Raw genomic sequence first — 11252 nt, forward strand, 5'->3', positions numbered from 1 at the left:
GCTCACATCCTACCTTTGGCCAGGAATGCCCTCCCTCCTCAAATCCACCAGACAATCACTCTTCCCCCCTTCAAAGCCCTACTGAAGACACACCTCCTCCAAGAGGTCTTCCCAGACTAAGCCTCTTTTTCCCTCAGCTCCCCCTCCCTTCCACATCTCAACTTGCTGCCTTTGCTCTTTCCCCGTCTCCCTGCCCCACTGCACTTTTGTATGTATACCTATATCTGTAATTCTATTTATGTATGTTGATGCCCGTTGACTTGTATTGACATCTGTCTCCCCCACTGTAGACTGTGAGCCCATTGTGGGCAGGGATTGTCTCTCTTTCTGAATTGTACTTTCCAAGTACATAGTACGGTGCTCTGCACACAGTAAGCACCCAATAAATATGATCGAATGAACGAAATGGTTAGAGAAACTCCTGTGAATGAGGTGAAATGACAGATACCCCATGCACCCGACACATAGTAAGCGCTTAACGAATACCGTCATCATTATTATGATTGTTAGAAAATGTATCCTACAACTCCCAGCCGGCCGGGCTTTCTGGGTGGCTTGGAGAGGTGGCCAGCTGGCCGGCCAGCGGCCAGTGAGGTGGGACTGTGGCTACTGGTGACCGGAAAAAGAGGCCAGGGCCCCTGCTACTTCCAATGCCGGGGGGCTACTGATACGGTAAGTCCCTAAAGGATGGGGTGCTGTCAATCAATCGAGGGTATTTATTGAGCCCTTACTCTGTGCAGAGCATGGTACTGAATGCTTGGGAGAGGACAGTAAAGTTGGTAGACATCATCCCTATCGTCATTAGTAGCAGTAGTATTTATTGTGCATATAATAATAGTAATAATAGTGTTATGTGTTAAGTGCTTACTATGGGGCCAGACACTAAGGTACTGAGCGTTGGGGTGGCTACAAGCAAGTAATAATAATAATGATAGTAATGGTTTTTGTTAAGTGCTTACTATGTGCCGGGTCAGCGCTGGGGTGAGCGCCCGCAAATCAGGTTGGATACAGTCCCTGACCCACAGGGGCTCACACTCTTAATCCCCATTTTACAGATGAAGTAACTGAGGCACAGAGAAGTTTGATGACTTGCCAAAGGTCACACAGCAGACAGGCGGCAGAGCCAGGATGAGAACCCATGACCTTCTGACTCCCAGGCCCATGCTCTATCCACTGTGCCAGCCTGCACCTGTAAAATGGGGATTAAAATGGGGATTAAGAATGTGAGCCCTATGTGAGACACGGACTGTATCCAACCTGATTAGCTTGTATCTGCCCCTCTCTCTTGCTTAACAGGTACTATTATTATCCTTTTTTTCAGTGGCTTGAGCCAAAGTAGCCAACAGCACTTAGGAGGTGCTTGGCCTTCAAATTCTCTGTGTGCAGGGAGAGGCCGTGAGACCTTGTGTGTTGGGGCCAGTGAATATTAAGTGTGGCCACTGACTTTCTCATTTATCTCAGTTCACTAATGTCTGGGGTGGATAAAAGTTCCTTTCACCAGCTAGATAGATTTTCTTCGGTCTCTATTGTTATTTACCTCCTTTCTTCTCTTCCCCTTGTTTTTTTGAAACTGGTGACGTGAGGCTTTATTCTGGCCATACTGCATTCCTGCCAGGCAGACTCCCATTTCAACCAGTTTCTTGCCCAAAACAATATTATCAAGCTGTATGGATTACCCTGTATAAATTATTCTTTGAATAGGAATACAGTAAAGTTGGCAAGAGTCTAGGAAATCTGCACCAAGATTTTTAGCCAAAAATAATTCCCCTCACAATATTAAAATGAGAGAGAGAGAAAAAATGTGTTGTAGGGTTTTGCACTTAACGTCCGGGATATGAAAAATAAAGCTGTCTTGTATGTAATTCCATTAAGTTATGGGAGTCTTCAATAAATCAGAACAGGTTAAAGATTCTAACTTAGGAGGGAATAGGTTTCCTTTACGATGAGTATTTGAATAAATGAGTATGATTCTAGAGAAAGGGCAAAGAGAACAATCACTAGGGAGTGTTTGGGAGAGGGGGGATGGGGTAAGCTTTCATATTATATTTTGTAATGGTGTTTGCTAAATGCTTACTATGTGTCAAACACTGTTATGAGCACTGAGGTACATACAAGTCAATTATGGTATTTGTTAAGTGCTTACTATGTGCCAAGTTCATCAGGCCTAACCCAGTCCCTGTCCCACATGATGCTCACAGTTTAAGCGGGAGGGAGAACAGATATCGAATCCCCATTTTACAGATGAGGAAACTGAGGCACACAGAAGTTGCGACTTGCCCAAAGTCACAGAGCAAACGATTGGCAGCTGCAAACTGGGGAATTAAGACTGAGGGCCCCATGTGGGACATGGACTGTGTCCGATCTGATTGGCTCCTATCTACCCCAGTGCGCAGTTCAGTTCCTGGCACATAGTGAGCACTTAAATACTGTTACAACAAATAGGGCAAGAAGGGCTGGTATAGGTGATGGGGACCAAGAGATGGGAAGTCTCGCGTAGAGTGAAAGGACGGTTTGGGGAGATGGGGAGTATGGGAGAGAAAGCAGGTTAGGTGGTTGTAGTCTGAGAGATTTTTAATGACTCAATCTCCAATGGCTCCTTCCCCTCTGCCTTCAAACATGCCCACTTCTCCCCCATCCTAAAAAAACACACTCTTGACCCCACTTCCCCTTCCGGTTATCGCTCTATCTCCCTACTACCCTTCCTTTCCAAAATCCTAGAACGAGTCGTCTACAATCGATGCTTAGAATTCCTTATCTCCCTTTCTCTCCTGGACCCCCTCCAATCTGGCTTCCGTCCCCTCCACTCTACCGAGACTGCTCTCTCTAAGGTCACCTGTGACCTCCTTCTTGCCAAATCCAATGGCTCCTACTCCATTCTAATCCTCCTTGACCTCTCTGCTGCCTTTGACACTGTCGACCATCCCCTCCTCCTCCATACCTTATCTCACCTTGGCTTCACGGACTCCGTCCTCTCCCGGTTCTCCTCTTATCTCTCTGGCTGGTCATTCTCGGTCTCCTTCGCAGGCGCCTCCTCCCCCTCCCATCCTTTAACTGTTGGAGTTCCTCAAGGGTCAGTTCTTGGCCCTCTTCTGTTCTCCATTTACACTCACTCCCTTGGTGAACTCATCCGCTCTCACGGCTTTGACTACCATCTCTATGCAGATGACACGCAGATCTACATCTCCGCCCCTGTCCTCTCCCCCTCCCTTCAGGCTCGCATCTCCTCCTGCCTCCAGGATGTCTCCACCTGGATGTTGGCGCGCCACCTAAAACTCAACATGAGCAAGACTGAGCTCCTCATCTTCCTTCCCAAGCTCGGTCCTCTACCAGACTTCCCTATCACCGTGGATGGCACGACCATCCTTTCCGTCTCTCGGGCCCGCGATCTCAGTGTCATCCTTGACTCGTCTCTCTCGTTCACCCCGCACATCCTATCCATTACTGAGACCTGCTGGTTTCACCTTTACAATATCTCCAAGATTTGCCCTTTCCTCTCCACACAAACGGCTACCTTACTGCTATGGGCTCTCGTTATATCCCGGCTAGACTACTGTGTCAGCCTTCTCTCTGATCTCCCTTCCTCCTCTCTCGCCCCGCTCCAGTCTATTTTTCACTCCGCTGCCCGGCTTATCTTCCTGCAGAAACGATCTGGGCATGTCACTCCCCTTCTTAAACACCTCCATAAACCTCCGCTCCAAACAAAAACTCACTCTAGGCTTCAAGGCTCTCCATCACCTTGCCCCTTCCTACCTCTCCTCCCTTCTCTCTTTCTACCGCCCACCCCGCACGCTCCGCTGCCGCCCACCTCCTCACCGTCCCTCGGTCTCGCCTATCCCACCGTCAACCCCTGGACCATGTCCTCCCGCGGTCCTGGAACGCCCTCCCTCCTCACCTCCGCCAAACTGATTCTCTTCCCCTCTTCAAAACCCTACTTAAAACTCACCTCCTCCAAGAGGCCTTCCCAGACTGAGCTCCCCTTCTCCCTTTACTACCCCTTTCACCTCTCCGCAGCTTAACCCTCTTTTCCCCCCATTTCCCTCTGCTCCTCCCCCTCTCCCTTCCCATCCCCTCAGCACTGTACTCGTCTGCTCAACTGTATATATTTTCATTACCGTATTTATTTTGTTAATGAAATGTACATCGCCTCGATTCTATTTAGTCGCCATTGTTTTTACAAGATGTGCTTCCCCTTGACTCTATTTATTGCCACTGTTCTCGTCTGTCCGTCTCCCCCGATTAGACTGTAAGCCCGTCAAACGGCAGGGACAGTCTCTATCTGTTGCTGACTTGTTCATTCCAAGCGCTTAGTACAGTGCTCTGCCCATAGTAAGCGCTCAATAAATACTATTGAATGAATGAATGAATGAGAGTGGGATTTCTGATTTCAGCACACTGTGGGTGTTTTTGCAACTAGCTTTGTGGGGTCTTTTCTCCCCGATTTGGGGAGAAGGGGCTGCAGAGAGATCTCAGTCTCATCGGAAAGTGACAGGTGGAAGGGTCAAGATGTTTTGGAAATCCCCAAAATGGATCTTGCATCATCCGTGGAACCGACCAACCGCCATGGAACTGTGGCATAGTGGAAAGACCATGGGCTTGGGAGTCTGAGGATGTGGGTTCTAATCCCGGCTCTGCCACTTAACAGCTGTGTGACTTTGGGCAAGCCAGTTAACTTCTCTGTGCCTCAGTTACCTCATCTGTAAAATGGGGATTAAGACTGTGAGCCCCATGAGGGACAACCTGGTTACCTTGTATCTCCCCCAGCACTTAGAACAATGCTTGGCACATAGTAAGTCCTTAACAAATACCATCATTGTTAACCAACTTGACTTCTCACAAGGGAAATTGAAGTTCTTGGACTTAGCTTGAAATCTGCCCAGGACTTACATTTTCTCTAGAAAGCCTTTAGACTACTTTAGGCTGTTAGCTCCTCCCTCTAGACATTAAGCTCTTTGTGGGCAGGGAATATGTCTACCAACTCTGTAGTACTGTACTCTCCCAAGAGCTCAGCATAATGCTCTGCACACAGCAATTGCTTAATAAATACCTTTGATTGAGTGCTAAAGTTTATTTCGTGGGAGGTTGGGAGAAAATTAGCACTTCACTTATCATTAGCTGTTCAGGGAGCAGTATTTCTGACCATTCCGAAGGGTGGACAAAAGCAGATACTTGGAAAATGAACAGTGCAAAGACATAATGAAGCACAGTCTCCAACAGTGTGGCTCCTGGGAGTCCTGCCCAGCTACCCACCAGCCAGATAGGCAATAATCAGGAGAGGGTGCTTTCCTTGAGCAAAGGCTTTGCCATGTCCAGGATACCAGGAAGCAAACTAAGAAGTGGGAGAAGCCCTGTCCGGACCAAATGGTTTAGTCCAACATGGACCTATCTTCGTGGCAAACAACAGAGAAGGGGACTATTGGTTACATGTCCCTTCTTTTGGCCACACTGAATAGATCTTTCCCTCAGTAGAGTCACCTCCAAAAATGTTGGAAACCAGTGATGTACGTAGGCAGGACCTCGGGAGTTGTCTTGGGGAAGACATTGGATTGCAGCGAGTGCTATCATTCACAAATCCACCTGTGATTGTATGCCACCCCAATGCTTAGAACAGTACTCTGCAAACAGTAGGAAGCACTCAACAAATACTATTCCGTACTAGGAGTAATTGGTGAAATTTGATGACATTGTTCACCTGGCTTGCCCCTGATGACACGGTCTACCCTGCTGCTCTCTCCTTTGGACGTCTCTTCTTCTCCCACTCCCTGGGAGACTCACTGGGAAAGGAGGAGGTGTTGGCTTCCTTCTTGCGCCCCAATGCTGCTTTCACACCATCCCTCCTCCCCCTTCCTTCCCCTCCTTTGAAGCCCATATCACCCTCCTCTACCACCATCTCCAGATTCTTGTAACTGTCATCTACCGCCCCCAGGTCCCCCCCTCTAACTTCCTAAACCATTTTGATCCCTTTCTCACCTTCTCTCTTTTTCCATGCCCACTCTGATCCTTCGAGATTTGAACATCCATATAGATGTACCCGGTGACCCCTATGCCCGCCCTCCTTCTATCAATCCTGAACTCCTCTGACCTCCTGCTCCACCCCACCTCCCTCATCCACCAACTTGGACACATATTCATTCATTCAATCGTATTTATTGAGCACTTACTGTGTGCAGAGCACTGTACTAAGCACTTGGAAAGCTCGGTTCAGCAATAGAGACAATCCCTGTCCAATCCGGGCTTACTGTCTAGAGAGGGGGAGGCAGACATCAAAACAAGTAAACAGGCATTATATAGAATTATATTAATTATATATATGTAACATATATAATTATATGTATATATAATTCTATTGATTTACACATCAAAACAAACAGGCATCAATATAAATAGAATTATACATATATACATCAGTGCTGTGGGGAAGCGGGGAGAGCAAAGGGAGCGAGTCAAGGTGATGCGGAAGGGAGGGTCAGCTGAGGAAAAGGGGGCTTAGTCTGGGAAGTCATCTGGGAAGAGGTGCACTTTCAGTAGGGCTTTAAAGGGGGAAGAGTGATTGTGTGGCAGATTTGAAGAGGGAGGCCATTCCAGGCCAGAGGTAGGACGTGGGCCAGGGGTCAGCAGAGGAATAGGCGAGATCCAGGCACAGTGAGGAGATTAGCAGCAGAGGAGGGGACTGTGTGGGCTGGGCTGTAGAAGGAGAGAAGGAAGGTGTGGTAAGAAGGGGCAAGGTGATGGAGAGCTTTGAAGCCAATAGTGAGGAGTTTTTGCTTGATACAGAGGTCGATAGATAACCACTGGAGATTTTTGAGGGGGGGGTGACATGCTCTGAACGTTTCTGTAGAGAGATAATCTAGGCAGCAGAGTGAAGTATGGCCTGAAGTGGGGAGAGGCAGGAGGTTGGGAGGTGAGTAAGGAGGCTGATGCAGTAACCAGTCGGGAGAGGATGAGTGATTGTACTAACGTGGTAGTGGTTTGGATGGAGAGGAAAGGGTGGATCTCGGCAATGTTGTGAAAGTGAGACCGGCAGGATTTGGTGACAGATTGGATAATTGGGTTGAATGAGAGAGCGGAGTCAAGGATGACACCAAGGTTATGGGCTTGCAAAATGGGAAGGATGTTGTGCCGTCCATAGTGACGGGAAAGTTTGGGAGAGGACAGGATTTGGGAGGGAAGATAAGGAGCTCTGTTGAGTAGGAGGTGGTGGAAGGACATCCAAGTAGAGATGTCCTGAAGGCAGGAGGAGATGCGAGCCTGGGGGGAGGGAGAGAGAACAGGGGAGGAAATGGAGATTTGGGTGTCATCAGCATAGAGAAGTGAGTTCTCCAAGGACTGAATGAGTTCTCCAAGGGAGTGAATGTAGATGGTGAATAAAAGGGGACCAAGAATTGACCCATGAAGAACTCCTACAGTTAGGGGATGGGAGGGGAAGAGGAGCCCACGAAGGAGATTGAGTGAACGGCCAAAGAGATAATAATAATATAAGGTTGGTATTTGTTAAGCGCTTACTATGTGCAGAGCACTGTTCTAAGCGCTGGGGTAGATACAGGGTGATCAGGTTGTCCCACGTGGGGCTCACAGTTTTAATCCCCATTTTACAGATGAGGTAACTGTGGCCCAGAGAAGTGAAGTGACTTGCCCACGGTCACACAGCTGACAAATGGCAGAACTGGGATTCGAACAGCAGGAGAGGACGGAGTCAGTGAAGCCAAGGTTGGATAAGGTGTAGAGGAGAAGGAGAAAGCACTTACCAAGCCTGATCTTCCCTCATCAGAGTTTTGTCTGTAAGGGATGAGATTTCTTTTTTCCATAATATCCTAGTTAATAGGTTAAAAGGAGGGCATTTCCGGAAAACTAAAAGGTAACAGGGTTTGTAGGAATCCAGTGGGCACCTGCATGATTATATCATTTCATTGTTCATTCATTCATGTTGGTTTTTTTTTATCATTTCAGTTCTCTCTCAGAGGAGATTCGAGAGGGATTAAGGTATCTCCCACTCGATCTCATCATCTCTTTCTGCTGCACAATCTCAACCCTCACCAACTCCGAAATCCCTCTCTCAGATCACAACCTTCTCACCGGTCTCACCTTCACAACATCACTAAGATCCACCCTTTCCTCTCCATCCAAACCGCTACCAAGTTAATACAGTCACTCATCCTATCCCGACTGGATTACTGCATCGGCCTCCTTCCTGAGACCCCCCAACCTCCTGCCTCTCCCTACTTCAGTCCACACTTCACTCTGCTGCCTGGATTCTGTCTACAGAAACGTTCAGGGCATGTCACCTGCCTCCTCAAAACCTCCAGTGGTTGCCTACCAACCTCCGTATCAAACAAAAACTCCTCATTGTTGGCTTTAAAGCTCTCCATCACCTTGCCCCTTACTACCTCACCTCCCTTCTCTCCTTTCACATCCCAGCCTGTACACTCCGCTCCTCTGGTGCTAAACTGCTCACTGTGCCTCAATCGTGCCTGTTCCGCCGTTGACCTCTGGCCCACATCCTACCTCTGGCTGAAATGCCCTCCCTCCTCAATACCACCAAACAATCACTCTTCCCCCGCCTCAAAGCCCTACTGAAGGCGCACCTCCTCCAAGAGGCCGTCCCAGACTAAACCTCCTTTTCCTCAGCTCCTCCTCCCTTCCATGTCACCTCGACTCGCTACCTTTGCTCTTCACCCCCTCTCCCCACCCCTACAGCACTGATGTATATATGCATATATCTATAATTCTATTGATTTATATTGATGCCTGTTTCCTTGTTTTGATGTCGGCTTCCCCAGCTCTAGACTGTAAGCCTGTTGTGGGCAAGGATTGTCTCTCTTTATTGCTATATTGAACTTTCCAAGTGCTTAGTATGGTGCTCTGCACCCATTAAGTGCCCAGTATATATGACTGAATGAATGAATGTTCAGCAGTTCTAGACTGAATCTTCATAACTCTTCCACTAGGGAACCAAAAAGCAGCCTTCCTCCATTCCTCAACTTAAAATAAGTGAAATTGACTAGAAACAAAAGTGAAACTTGGGTAAAGCAATTTTACTGTTAAGCTCAGGAAATGAGGTCTGTAAATTTAGAACAGCCATGGCAAAAAAAAAAAGATCACTTTTAATACGATATGGTGCCAACACCTTTGATGTCACACTATTAAGATTACAATCTTAAATTAATTTCTGAATATTTATGTCTTTTCTCTTTCCCAAAGGAAATCATTGACTCTAAAGCAGTAGTAATAAATGATAAAATGTTGAAATGTTCACATTGTTTAAATGCCTAAGAGAACTGAGAAGACATGTCCTCTTATCCCTTAAATGCTTGTCTTAAGAGCTTCTTGAGCAGGAGAGTTGTCACGTCTAGACCACTCGATCCCTTAATGCTGGTTGGGAACAGAGCCTGGGTCTGGGAGTCGGAAGGTCATAGGATCTAATGCCGACTCCGCCACTTGTCTGCTGTGTGACCTTGGGCAAGTCACTTTACTTCTCTGTGCCTCAAGTCCCTCAGCTGGAAAATGGGGATTAAGACCATGAGCCCTATGTGGGTCAGGGACCATGTCCAACCTGGTTATCTTGTTTCTACCTCAGCCCTTAGAACAGTGCCTGGCACATAGTAAGCATTTAACAAAAGCCATTATTATTATTATAACTCAGTGCTAGCCCAAAAGGGCAGCTCAACCTCCAGTTCCCCTCCAACCTCCTCACCGGATATATGTTCTCTTTCAGTGACAGATCCATAAGTAATCAGTCAATTAATTCATCAATCATGTTTATTGAGTGCTTACTGTATGCAGAGCACCGTACTAAGTTGTTAGGATAGTACAGCATAACAGAGTGGGTAGACACAATCCCTTACCGAGATGACCTTACAGTCTAGAGAGGGAGACAGCTATTAATAAGAATAAATAACTACATTAGAGATATGTACTGTGGGGCTAAGGGAGTGGTGAATAAATGGTGCAAATCCCAGTGCAAGGGAGACACAGAAGGGAGTAGGAGAAGAGGAAATGAGGGCCTAGTCAGGGAAGACCTCTTGGAGGAGATGTGTCTTCAGTAAGGCTGTGATGGTGGGTAGAATGATCGTCTGTCAGATACGAAGAGGGAGGGCATTCCAGGCCAGAGGCAGGAAGGTGGCAAGATAGATGAGATCGAGGTACAGTGAGTAAGTTGGCATTAGGAGAAAGAAGTGGGCGGGCTGAGTTATAGTAGGAAATAAAGGAGGCAAGGTAAAAAGGGGGCAAGGGGATTGAGTGCTTTAAAGCCAATGTGAAGGAGGTTCTTGAGCAGTGGGGAAATGTGGCCTGAACTTTTTATAGAAAAATGATCTGGGCAGCAGAGTGAAGTATGGACTAAAGTGGGGAGAGACTGGTCAGCAAGGAGACCGATGCAGTAATCAGGTTGGGTAGGATAAGTGCTCGGATTAATGTGATAACAGTTTGGATGGAGAGGAAAGGGTGGATTTTAGCGATGCCGTGAAAGTTGTACTGACAGGATTCAGTGACAGATTGAATATATGTGGGTTTACGAGGAGTCGAGGATAACACCAAGGTTATGGGCTTGGAGACAGAAAGGATGGTGGTGCTGTCTACAGCGATGGAAAAGTCAAGGGGAGGATAGGGTTTGGGTGAGAAGATAAGGGGTTCTGTTTTAGACATGTTAAATTGGAGATGTCCATGGTACATTCAGTTAGAAATGTCCTGAAGGTAGGAGGAAATGTGAGATTGCAGAGAGGGAGAGAGACCAGGGCTGGAGATGTAGATTTGGGAATCATCCACATAGAGATGGCAGTTGAACCCATGGAAGCAAATGAGTTCTCCAAGGGAGAGGGTGTAGATGGAGAATAGAAGGGGACCAGAACTGAACCTTGAGAGACTTCCTCAGTTAAGGGGTGGGAGGCAAAGGAGGAGCCCGCAAAAGGGGCTGAGAATGAGCAGCCAGAAGGATAGGAGCAGAACCAGGAGGGGAGTGTCATTGAAGTCGAGGTAGGATAATGTTTCCAGGAGAAGGCGGTGGTCCACAGTGTTGAAAGCAGCTGGGAGGTCAAGGAGGATTAGAGTTGAGTAGAGGCTATTGTATTTGGCAAGAAGGAGATCTTTGAAAGGGCAGTTTCTGTGGAAATAAGGGGGTGACAGCCAGATTGGAGAGGATCAGGAGGAGGTGAGGAATTTGAGGCAACTGGTGTAGAAGGCTCGCTCAAGGAGTTTGGAGAGGAAGGGTAGGAGGGAGATGAGGCATTAGCTGGGGGACGGGACAATGAAAGAAGAAGCCA

Source organism: Ornithorhynchus anatinus, chromosome 12 (assembly GCF_004115215.2).
Source record: "Ornithorhynchus anatinus isolate Pmale09 chromosome 12, mOrnAna1.pri.v4, whole genome shotgun sequence".
NCBI classification, from domain to species: domain Eukaryota; kingdom Metazoa; phylum Chordata; class Mammalia; order Monotremata; family Ornithorhynchidae; genus Ornithorhynchus; species Ornithorhynchus anatinus.